Raw genomic sequence first — 13,434 nt, forward strand, 5'->3', positions numbered from 1 at the left:
TACTACCTGAGCACCAGCTATACTACTCTAGGGCATATACCCAAAATATGCTCCAACTTGTAATAAGGACACATGCTCTACTATGTTCATAGCAGCCTTATTTATAATAACCAGAAGGTGGAAAAAACCCAGATGTCCCTCAACAGAGGAATGGATACAGAAAATGTGATACACTTACACAATGGAGTACTCAGCTATTAAAAACAATTACTTCATGACATTCACAGTCAAATGGGTGGAACTAGAAAATATCCTGAGTGAAATAACCCAGTCACAAAACAACACACATGGTGTCGTGGCTGGTTTTATGTGTCAACTTGACACAGGCTGAGGTTATCACAGAGAAAGGAGCTTCAGTTTAGGATGTGCCTCCATGAGATCCAGCTGTGGGGTATTTTCTCAATTAGTGATCAAGGGGGAAAGGCCCCTTGTGGGTGGGACCATCTCTGGGCTGGTAGTCTTGGGTTCTATAAGAGAGCAGGCTTAGCAAGCCAGGGGAAGCAAGCCAGTAAAGAACATCCCTCCATGGCCTGTGCATCAGCTCCTGATTTCTGACCTGCTTGAGTTCCAGTCCTGCATCCTTTGGTGATCAACAGCAGTATGGAAATGTAAGCCGAATAAACTCTTTCCTCCCCAACTTGCTTCTTGGTCATGATGTTTGTGCAGGATAGAAACCCCGACTAAGACACATGGTAAGTACTCATTGATAAGTGGATATTAGGAAAAAAACTTGGAACACTCACAATACAACTCAAAGATCATATGAAGCTCAAGAAGTAGGAAAAACAAAGTGTGGATGCTTCAGTCTTTCTTAGAAGGGAGAACAAAATAGTCATGGGAGGTGGAGAGTGGGAGGAACTTGGGGGGAAGAGAGGAAGGGGGAAAAAGGGGCAGGACTAAGTGTGGCAGGATACAGGGGAGATAATCCAAAGGTCAGGAAATTGAACAAAGGTGTGTAGCAATTGGAGATGGGGAACTGGTGGTAGCCACAGAAAGTTCCAGATGCCAGGAAAGCAAGAGGCTCCCAGGACCCAACAGAGAGGACATTAGCTGAAATACCAAAGAAAGGGGAAACAGAACTGGTGGAGACCATATCCAGAAGTTAGGCAAGGCCCCCGGTTAAGGGATGGGACTAACCACTCATCTCCAAATGTTTAACACATAATTGCTCCTGTCTAAAGGAAATATAGGGACAAGGAGTGGAGTAGAGAATGAAGGAAAGTCCATCCAGAGACTGCCCCACCTAGGAATCCACTGCATATTCAACCACCAAAACCAGTTACTATTGCTGGTGCCTAGAAGTGCTTGCTGACAGGAGTCTGATGTGTATGTCTCCTGAGCGGCTCTGCCAGAGCCTGACCAATACAGATATGGATGCTTGCAGCCAGCCATTGAACTGAGCATGAGGACCCCAATGGAGGAGGTAGGGGAAGGACTGGAGGAGTTGAAAGGGTTTGCAACCCCATAGGAAAAACAACAATATGAACCAACCAGACCTACCCCCGCCCCCGAGCTCCCAGGGACTAAACCACCAATCAAAGAATACACATGAAAGGACCCATGGTTACAACTGCATATATAGTAGAGGATGCCCTTATCTGGCATCAATAGGAGGGGAGGCCCCTGGTCCTATGAAGGCTTTATGGCCCCAGTGTAGGGGAATACTAGGATGATGAGATGGGAGTGGGTGGGTGAGTGGGGGGAGCACCCTCATAAAAGGATGGGAGAAGGGAAAGGGGGTCTTCAACGGGGAAACCAGAAAGGGGGATAAAATTTGAAATGTAAATACATAAAATAACCAAATAAATAAATAATTTCCAGTGCCACTCAGTCATTTTGAGGCACCAGAAGATTCTATTTTTCTACATCTTTTCCTCTCCTCTGCCATATTCTTTCTGATTCTGTCCTGAGACAGAGGGAGCAGTAAATGCCCCAGTGTTCTGTATTTTTTTACCTTCTCTAAAGTTTTCTTCCTTATCATGTCATTGGTCTCCATGCTAGCTTATTTTCTCCATTTTCCTCCTCAAGGGAGCTGCAAGATTGACAGCTTTCCTGCTATTAATAATTAGGGTTTTTAATTCTTTCTTTTACTTTTTCTTATTTTATAAAAGATACTCATTTCTGGTTCATAATTATACATTATGTTTACATATTATTTATATATAATTATATAGAATTTATAACTATACATATAATTATTGTCATTAATTATACTCAATGTAAAATTACTTTTATATACAATATATAATTCTGTGTATAATTATACATATACTATATTATATAACTATAAATAAATATTATATATAATACACAAAATGAGTAATATGTTAATTAATAACATATTATACAACATAATAAATACATTAATTCATGTATAATTAGTATTGCCTATGTAGCTTAGATTAATATGAATTCTCTGAAATCTATATACATTAGCAGTACACTGACACCCCTCCCATCTACTCATCTCCCCCAACTCATGCATTCTTTATGTATGTATGCGTATACACACATTTATATAGGCACACACATATATAACTTACTGAGTCCATTTAGCTTTGCTTATATGTAAATGTGTCTATGGCTGATTACTTGCCATTGGACACCTTCATCTCAGAAGGATACTCATGCCTATCCTTCTCAGGTGCTGACCATATCTAGATCTGCATCTAAGTGCGAAACCACTGAAATTTTGTGAACCTTTACAGATAAGGCTCAAATGTGGGGAACAGAGCAAGCACTGCTTGAATTAAATTCCAAGTAAATCTTTGTGCACTTGTTGACATGAGAATGACCATATCAAGGACCCCAGACACTCAAATCCTTGAAGGAGTGGAAAGGAACTCTCCTCCAGAATATGGCTTAGAGAAAAGTGGCAAAGCCTTTCTCTTGACCATATGTGGATGATGATAGTGTGTGTAGAAAGTGTCCATCATAGCTTTCTCTAACTCTGTGATGCTTACCATGTGAAGAAACTGTTAGACATTAGCGAAACCAGTCCCATTCATTCAGCTGTATACCTTATTCTCTGCCTGCTTGTTTATCTGTATGTAATATCCTTGCATTCATGTTCATCTCTATGTGATAACCCCACCTCTCTGAGATCCTGGGATACTACAGTTTCTCTATCCGAGAGCCCAGGCCACCTGATCCTAACATTCACTTTGTGTTGTGTGTATCTGCCTTTTCTTCATTCTCTCTTTTCCCCAACTAAGCCAAGTCCTCAGGATCTGTATGAGTGCAAAATATTTGGTACTTATAGAAAATCATGGGAGGTGGGGCAGAAAGATTGCCAGAGCCAGAAGACTAAGAAATCTGCAGCCAATGGTGTATTCTGTAAATGAAAGTGAAGTTGAACATGTGACTCTGACCAGAGACTCAGTAAGCACAATGCTTGAATGAGATTAACATAATGATACTGGTGACATACAACATGGACAAGATTTTTGTTTAAACTCAAATTGAGCTTCTATTTGAGTCTGTTTATTATGGTTTTCAATGATGACCCAGAGAAAACCATGACCAACTCCAATTTCTCTAGTAGGGAGGAATATGATGGCTCTGCTGGGACATCCCAGGACGTCAGGAAGCAACTCTTTGCTGCTCTTTACATTTTTAACTGGTAAAGAAAACAAACTCCTGACAACACCCCTAGATGCAGCAACAGTGTACTTGGTCACAGGCAGTGTAAGGAAATACAGGTTAATACCACAGTAAGATATAGCATTACAAAACCAACAGGCAGGTAAAATTTAAAGGAAAAGAGGATAAGGATACATTTTAAAGAAAATATGGAGCAACCAGATCTCTCAAAGGTTCCTGATGGGATTTTAAATGGATCCATGTAGTATAGATGTACTACTTTAGATATAGATACACTAAAGCTAAATATAATCCTGTACCCTGACCCCAATTTAAACTCCTGAAATCTAAGTTTTAAAAGCTGGTGCCCTTGTAAACTATTTTTAGAAGCTTTATTTTTAAAAGCAGTGCTCTTGTAAGCTATGGAGTAATATTTTTGTGGAAGCTTTATTAAAACATCTCCAAACTAGAAATAGTCCATGACCAAGAACAGTGACGTAAGACAAGAAAACTGTGGTGCAATCACAGGATGGTTAGGATGCAGCAGTGGTGGGGAAACCACAGACACATGTAGAAACATGAATATTTCATACTCATAGGCATCAATGGTAGAAATCCGACAGAACAGTTACACTCACTGTATGACTGGTGCATGTGGATTTGGGGAGCAGGCAAAATGTGTCAAAGTGATAAAAGGGGGATGTTATTTGTACTTGTTCTGTTAATAAATGTGAGAGAGCACTCTAGAGCTCTCTGGTGGGCTGGCAATTCTACTTACTAGTTCTTGCTTCGGTTATATGGAAACAGGTCTAATTCATAAAGCTTCGATCTTTAGAATACTGCACATTATTGCAAGTACATGAAAAAGCAGGGACATGGTGAACAGAAATCTCAGAGTAGAATTCACCTGTGATAAAAGCTAAAGAGAGATTGGTTATGAAGACTATGGGATGAACAATGAGTTAACAGTGTTATATTTCTTATTTACCATGTGTGCAAGATGTTTTGTTATAGAATAAAAACAATGACAAAAGAATAACCTTGTTATTTGCCCTGATTAATGGAAGGGCAGATGGTCCACAGACCTGCAAAGTATGTATTAGGTCCTCTGTATGTACTTTATTTGATCATATTATAATGTTCTCTGGCATATTCTGTGGCTCTACTCTGGCTAAGACACATTTTCCACTAGGATGAGCTCATAAATATTTTCTTGTATTTATCCTACATGCAAATGAAAGATAAGAAGTACATTTTCTTCAGCATGTTCCTTAAAATGCCTGGAACAGTTGTGTTGAAAATAAATGCTTTCCACACCATATGTCAAAAAAGCTTATCTTCTTTGGTGTTCAACAGCAAAACCTAAAGTCGTCAGTCAGGACAATCAAAGTACTTGCCTACTTAATGCACATGATATTTCTATGCATTTAGAGGTAACCTTTACTCTTTTGCCTTTACACATTTTGGGAAAACACCAACCTTGGCTTGAGCTAATGCATGACAAGGTACACTCAGGGTTCTTTTTCTAACTTAGAGATCTGTAGTAAGGGAGCAGGAGGAGGTCCCTAAGCACACACCTGCTTGGTTATAGGACAGTATAAGCTCTCTTATATTACCCTCCCCTCAAGCATCCCCATGAACCTTACATTTTAATTATAAAACCTAAAAATAGGTTTGATTTAGAATGGTTTATGAAAAATGTTTCTTTTATGAAAAGTAGAAATTAGACCACATATGTTATTTTATATTTCTCTTGATCACATTTATTATTATAGCATATACTTAAGTAAGCTATTCAGTTTTTAAAAAGATATACAGTCTTCCTTTGATGATGACAGAAGATTGCTGTGAGGGCCCCTAAGAATGTCAATATTAATGATGTGCAAATCCTTTAAATAAAATGGTATTTGCACAAACTATGCATAGTCTCTGTTGTAATTTAAATAATTATTTATAAAACTAAATACAACATGAATGCTATGTAAACATTTAATATTTACTGTGGTTTCTTACTTAGTGAATAATGGCAACTATACATGTTCAGTATGCACATAATTGAAAAAGGTTTTGATTTGATTTTGATTGTATATGTGAATATATGTATATATTTGATTATATATATGTGTGTGTATATATGTAGTGATATATCAAATAAATCCTTTGTATTGGACTTTGAGTAAAATGTTTCAGAAAAGCCTTTGCTATGGCTGGGTTAATTAATAGAGGTTGAGAAATTGTTTTGAGAGTGTTTGAACTTTGAGTGAGCTAATTGAGGCTCATTCTTTTGTCCAAGAAGGCTGAACCCCTCTGCTACTTTGGAAAAATGAAGGCTTAGCATCTTACTGAGCTTCTTTCTCTATTGCAGTACCCACAACTAACATCAATAACACACACACATATGGATATATATGGATATATATATCTAATACATCCAATATATTGTATATACAGATATAGGTGTCATATATGTATGTATATGTGTATATGTGTATATATCCAAATTTTCAAGTGTGCAGTGCATTACTCTCAGCTTAACTCCCACGCTGTACCTTGGCTTGACCTCCAGAGCTTGTTCATTGTAATCTTGGAAATGTTAAACCTACAGATCAAAATTCCTCTGTCTTGCCTACTGTGCACCAATTTCCTTTCTTCTCTCTGCTTCTGAATTTGAAACACAAGATTAATTAATATAAACAGTGAATTAAACTGGATGTGGTGATATACACCTTGAATCCCAGTACCCGGGAAGCAGAAGAATTTCTGTAAGTTTGATGCCAGCCTGGTCTACATAGCAAGTTCTAGGCCAGCCAAGGTTACAAAGTTAGACCTTATCTATAAATAAGTAAATGAATGAATAAATAAATAAATAAAATAATGAAGGAAAAATTGGCAAATTTTGTAAACTTATAAATTAAAAACAAATTATATGAACATTCAATTACCACATATCACCTACTGCAAAGGCACAGAGTATTTTTTTAATTACCTACATGTGTGCTTGTGTGTATGTGTACATGTGACTGTCTGCAGGTGTTCTCAGAAGCCAGAAGAGGGATTCAGAGACCACGGAGCTAGAGGTACAAGTGGTTATGAGCCACCGGATATGGCTTCTGGACCCAAACTCAGGTCCTCTACAAGAACTTTTAACTCCTGAGCCATCTCTCTGGACTCACAAAGGCATAGATTCAAACTTCTACATTGTGCAAGTTGTAGAGAAATACTTCTTTGGTGTGTTTTCAGTAAATACATAAAATAACAAAACTTAGAGGAGTATTATTTGATATCAACTAAGTTTTGGTTGTCTTTTTTATTACAAAGTCACTTGAATGATTTACTCTAGGCAAAAATCAGAAATTATGCCAAGGAAAGAGATCCCAGATGAGTACTGTTTCAACTATACAAAGTTATAAACAATTCATGTATCTACCAGGAACTACCAGTGTTACAAATATGAAAGAGATTTAGAAATAGTTTGGGATAGTGTGTGTACATGAGAAATACATAAAGGTTTTTCAATGTTTATTTTCATAAAATAACATAAAACAAATGTGCAAAAGTGCCCTTCCTAGTCAGCCTGAAAGAAGAGTAGGGAATAAGACACATTAAGGAGTACTGAGGAGATAGCTCAGCAGTTAAAAGCATTCAAAACTCTTGAGTTCATTTCCCAGCAACCATATGGTGGCTTACACCCATATGTCATGGGATCCAATTCCCTTTTCTGGTGTATCAGAGACAGTGTATTTGCATATATAAAATAAGTAAATACATCTTTAAAACAAAGTACAGAGAATAGGATTGGGAAACGTGGGTTGCATTTGACCAGTGACTGCTACAGGCATATGGTGGAAATATGGCCCAGAAACTAATATGCACCACTAACATGATCAAACTTTTGAAAAAAAGTCATTGTTTTGGAGGACTGAAATTATAAAGGCATGTAGTTCAAATTTTGATGATCATCATGCAATATTGTTAAAGATTACTGCAGCGGTTTGGCCCCAAAGATTTATATGTGTTTGAAAGCTTGGCTATAGGAACTGTCACTGAATGAGGTGTAGCCAAGTTGGAGGCAGTGTGTCACTGTGTAGGCAGGCTTTGAAGTCTCCTATGATCAGGCTCCGAGCAGTGTGGAATCAAGTGTTCTTCTCGATGCCTGCAGAAGTCAGTCTCATGCTGTCTGCCTTTGGATCAAGATGTAGATTTCTCTGCTCCTTCTCCAGCACCAAATCTGCCTGCAAGATGCCATGCTTCCCACCATGATGATAATGGACTAAACCTCTAGAACTGTAAGCCAGATTTTTGTTTGTTTATTAATTTATTTGGTATAATATATTATAGCATAATATATTGTATATTATATATGATATGATATATAACTATATATTTAAATATTCCTTTATAAGAGTTGACTTGATGTAGTGGGCTTGGCCTAATGCTGCTTGTATTCTAATGTTAATTTGGGTCCCCCAAGACTGTTTGCACAATGGGGTGCATGTGGAAGGCACTGAAGGACCCTCTCCCCAGTTAATTCTAATTGGTAAAGATATCAGCAGCAGTAGTTGGGGAGAAGCCACATAGTGGGAGGTTAGGTTTCTAGACTTGGGACCACAAGGAAAGGGAGGAAGGAGAGAGCAGCCATGCCTTAGAAGAGTGTGCAGGAGAGGAGAAAGGTGCCACCATGGATTATCTGAGCCATGCATGACTATGTAGGCTGGCCAATTGCAACTATTAGCAGCCTAAATGAAACATAATAGGTAATATTAGGTTTATGGATAGAAAGTAGATTCTAACATCATCAAGGGTAGACAGTTGGTCAGCTATTGTGTGATGTGAAGCATATTAAAATAAAGGCTGTGTGAGTGTTTCATCTGAGAACATAAATGGTCCCAGGCAGGAAGGAACCCCATGCTGGGATTTATTAAAATATTCATACTATACCTTGGTCATGGTGTATCTTCATAGCAATAAAACCTAAACTTTGACAATTAATAATGAACATAACATCTTAGTTTCATAGCACGTTTTACCAAAACAGGAAAGAGTTGGAATTACCAAGTGTTTGGGAACGCTATCAAGAAATGAAATATGGTAGACTAGACTAGTAAATACGCCCATGTCTAGAGAGCTTTGTCTCTGTCACCAGACTCTCCTGTTCCATGGTGATAGATGATCCTAGCACCATGAAGAGTCATTACCCTTGATGTATTATTGCCCTGTGAAATCTCCCCAATCCATCTACTTCCCATTTCCTTCTTGTGTTTGTATGGATTATGCTTCTTAGCCACTGTGGTCTTTTATCTCAACTCAGGTGCACTAGCAGGTTTCAGAGTTCAAAGATTTTTCCTGAGACTCCTGCTTCATTTAGTAGACAGCTTTATTCTCACCCCTCTGCCACTATAGCATATATTACATAATTACATCCCATAATAATTTGGACTATCTGCTCAGATACAGTATTTCACTGACTTCCTGACAGTCTCACTGCTTGTATCATAACCTTGTGTCTTCAGTGACATGGTATAGGTGCACAATGTATTTGTTTTTTATCAAATACACTTCTGATGTAAAACTTTAATCCTTTTACTTTTCTACCTCTAATTTAAGTTTAAAGTTGAGATCTAGACACCCACACAGTAGCTCCCAATTATCTGTATCTCCATCTTCAGTGCTTCTGACACCTTCCTTAGATACATGAAAGAGATGACATACTGGCAGAAGAAACAGTTATATATAAAAAATAAAATTAATAAATACAAAGATAAATGATAACTGTTTGCCTGCCAGTATATCTGAACCACAGAAAAGAGAGTGTCAGAAGCTCTGAAACTGGAATTACAGATGGTTGTGAGCCACTCTGTAGGTGCTGGTATCTTGGTTAGGGTCTTCTGCAAGGTCAGCAAGTGCCCTAACTGTGGAGCCATCTCCCCACCTTTGGGAATTATGTTTATTTTGGGGAGTTTTGAAAAACCATGCAGTTCCAAATACTGCATATTTACCCTTTTCAGATTTAACACAGTTGAGTTACCTTTTATGCATGTCCATATATGTCTCTCCCAAGAGACTATAAGGTCCATGAAGGCAGCATTCCATCCATTGTGTTCTTTAGTCCCATGGATACCTGATACAATAACTGAATGGATGTGTGAAATGAAAGTCTTGTCAGCTATTGGATGGATCACAGGGCTCCCAATGGAGGGGCTAGAGAAAGTACCCAAGGAGCTAAAGGGATCTGCAACCCTATAGGTGGAACAACATTATGAACTAACCAGTACCCTCCGGAGCTCTTGACTCTAGCTGCATATGTATCAAAAGATGGCCTAGTCGGCCATCACTGGAAAGAGAGGCCTATTGGACACACAAACTTTATATGCCCCAGTACTGGGGAACGCCAGGGCCAAAAAAATGGGAATGGGTGGGTAGGGAAGTGGGGGGGAGGTTATGGGGGACTTTTGGGATAGCATTGGAAATGTAATTGAGGAAAATACGTAATAAAAAAAAGAAAGTCTTTGTTCATTGTTGGAAGGAAATCGTCTTTGACTTTTGAAGCATCTTTCCTAACAACATATGATACTTGGTCCAACTTTTAAAAGGATTTTAAAACAGGATAGTGCTGAAAGACATAGTGACATTTTTGTCTAGACTGTAAGTTTGGCATCTCTGTGTTGATACATTCTAAGCAATATGACTTTAATCATATTGGCTGATTAAGATAAAAGTTTGTTCATCACAGGACTGAGGGTCATTTAGCTCTTCAGCTGTTTTTTTTTAAATTACATATTTTCCTCAATTACATTTCCAATGCTATCCCAAAAGTCCCCCATACCCTCCCCCCCCCACTCTCCTACCCACCCACTCCCACTTTTTGGCCCTGGCGTTCCCCTGTACTGGGGCATATAAAGTTTGTGTGTCCAATGGGCCTCTCTTTCCAGTGATGGCCGACCAGGCCATCTTTTGATACATATGCAGCTAGAGTCAAGAGCTCCAGGGTACTGGTTAGTTCAGAATGTTGTTCCACCTATAGGGTTGCAGATCCCTCTTCAGCTGTTAAATGGAGGACAGAGACATGTCCTTGCAGAGTTGATGGGTGGTTGAAAGAAGACATAAATGTACAGGAACCTCCTCCCACACCACCATCGAAATGTGTGGAATGGTTATTTTTCTATCCCTGGCATTTTTTCTTCTCTGCTTTTGGATTATAATTCTGAATATCTTATTAGTACCAATGAGATTTATTAATACAATATAATTTAAAGAACTGCAATTATGTTAGTAAGAATGATTTATTTTGTGACAGAGTTTTAAAATATTTTCAACATTTGCTTATTTCCAGATTCCCTCATGAAAATATAAAAACCCAGGCTACAATTCAATTTTTGCCAACAGATAATTTTTACCAGTTACTATTTTGTAATATGTTAGACTTTCTGTCTCTGTTATGAGACCTGAATGAATAAGAGATAAGAGAGTTAATTTATCTCTCAGTTTCTGAAGCTCATAATGAGGAGGGTGGTGTGGAAAAGAAAAAAAAAGAAACAGATCATGTGATGATAGCAAAGATCAGGAGGGAGGGAGGCAAAGAGGAGGTGTGGGGAGAGAAGGAACAGGGGTAATTTCTCCATTTGCCCTCTGCCATAGGGGCCTAAGCTTGTGGTATGTTTCCCCTTAAATGTAAATTATTCCCTTGCAGATGTACCCTCAAAGACAAACTCAGAAGTGGTGTATACTCTGCATCTGCACTCTTTTCAGTACAACAAAGTTGGCAACCTAGACTAATCCTCATAGGTTGAGAATAAACTCTCAGATTATTCAAGGACTGAAACCTGTGGTGATCATAGCTCAATCCAAACAACTGGGGAGAAGTGGTCCAAAATTCAGACTAATCCTGTCAGTTAAAGATGCAGTGAGTTCTGCATAATAGGAGCTCTATAATTTCCATTTGACTTCTGAGTTGGTAAAGTCTCCTGTATATAAGGAAAACCATTGGCCTTCTCAAGGGCTCTTTTCAAATATTTAAAACTATTAGTCAGAGATAGCTGCAAATAAGTTTATGTGTTCTCTATTTGTATTTCATATACATTAAAACCAATGGCTGGTTTTGGTTTTCTGAAGATTTTGTTTGTTGGGGTTTTAAAAAAAATGTTATTTTACTTAATTCAGACTTTTGGCTTGTAACTTTTTAACAATGAAAACCCAGACAGGAGCTGGTCACAGAAGTGACCACTAGATGTAGCTAGTTATCCAGTTTCTAAATCTTGACTGTTGAAGCCCTCAAGTTTCCTTCTCCCTTTTCTGCACTAAAATGTCTCATATAAAGAGTAGAGAGGCAAGTCCTATGTGGTTGTAGCATTAAGAGGTCACACTAGACAAGAGTGGAGAGATCTGTTTACTGGCAGACAGTCCTCAAGATGTGAGGCCTTCTATAGGTGTAAATTGACTCTTAGAATTTCTTAATATAGTAAAATTATAAAAGGACATATAAGTCAAGTTTTAGTGAACTATATAATGAATGGGTAAATGAGGTCTTTTGCAGTCTAATTTTTTTCAGATTTTCAGGCCTCTGAAAGTATAAGACCTCTACAATAACAACTTTGTTAAAAAGTATTGTGTGAATCATAAAAAAAATCCTCCGAAGGATCCTTCTGTACAAGGAGCTGATCCTGTGCCACAGAGCATCATACCCAAATATTGTTGGGAGACAGGTGGTCTCCCAGGAGTGACAACGCACCTGTGGTCACAGGGAAGACCACCACTTCTCAAATTCCTGGCCCAAGAAGGACTTGCCCAGAGCCATCAGAACACAGAAACCAAAGAGCTGGGGATAGGATCCTTCTGGTTTCCATCTGCATCCTGGAACTGACCCCGTGCCACAGCGATCCATACCCAAATTCCTCCCAGAGAGAACTGGTCTCCCAGTAGTTCTGACACACAGGCTTGCAGGAGGAATAAGCCACAGTCAGAGACAGAAAATCCAGCTAACAACAGAGGCAAGAGGCAAGGGTGAGGACATAAGCAACAGAAACCAAGGTTACTTGGCATCATCAGAACCCAGTTCTCCCACCACAGCAAGTCCTGGATACCCCAACACACAAGAAAAGCAAGACTCTGATTTAAAATCACATCTCCTGATGATGATAGAGGTCTTTAGGAAGGACATAAATAACTCCCTTAAAGAAATACAGGAGATCACAAGTAACCAGATAGAAGCCCTTAAAGAGGAAACACAAAATTCCCTTAAAACTTATGGGAAACCACAACCAAATAGGCAAAGGAATTGAACAAAACCATCCAGGATCTAAAAATGGAAATAGAAACAATAAAGAAATCACAATGGGAGACAACTCTGGAGATAGAAAACCCAGGAAAGAGATCAGGAGTCATAGATACAAACATCACCAACAGATTGCAAGAGATAGAAGAGAGTCTCAGGTGCAGAAGATACCAGAGAAAACATTGACACAACAGCCAAAGAAAATGCAAAATGCCAAAAGATCCTAACTCAAAACATCCAGGAAACCCAGGACCCAATGAGAAGAGTATGAAGATTCCCAACTTAAAGGGCCAGTAAATGTCTTCAATAAAATTATGGAAGAAAACTTCTCTAGCCTAAAGAAAGAGATACCCATAAACATACAAGAAGCCTACAGAAATCCAAATAAATTGGACCAGAAAAGAAATTCCCATCAAATAATTTTCAAAACACCAAATGCAGCAAACAAGAAACAATATTATAAGCAGTAAGGAAAAATGTCAAGTAACATATAAAAGAAATTAAAGACTTTTTAGAATTTAATGAAAATGAAGGCACATCATACCAATATAGGATACAATGAAAGCAGTGCTAAGAGGAAAACT

Source organism: Mus caroli, unplaced genomic scaffold, assembly GCF_978045245.1.
Source record: "Mus caroli unplaced genomic scaffold, Mus_caroli_1 scaffold_9, whole genome shotgun sequence".
NCBI lineage: Eukaryota > Metazoa > Chordata > Mammalia > Rodentia > Muridae > Mus > Mus caroli.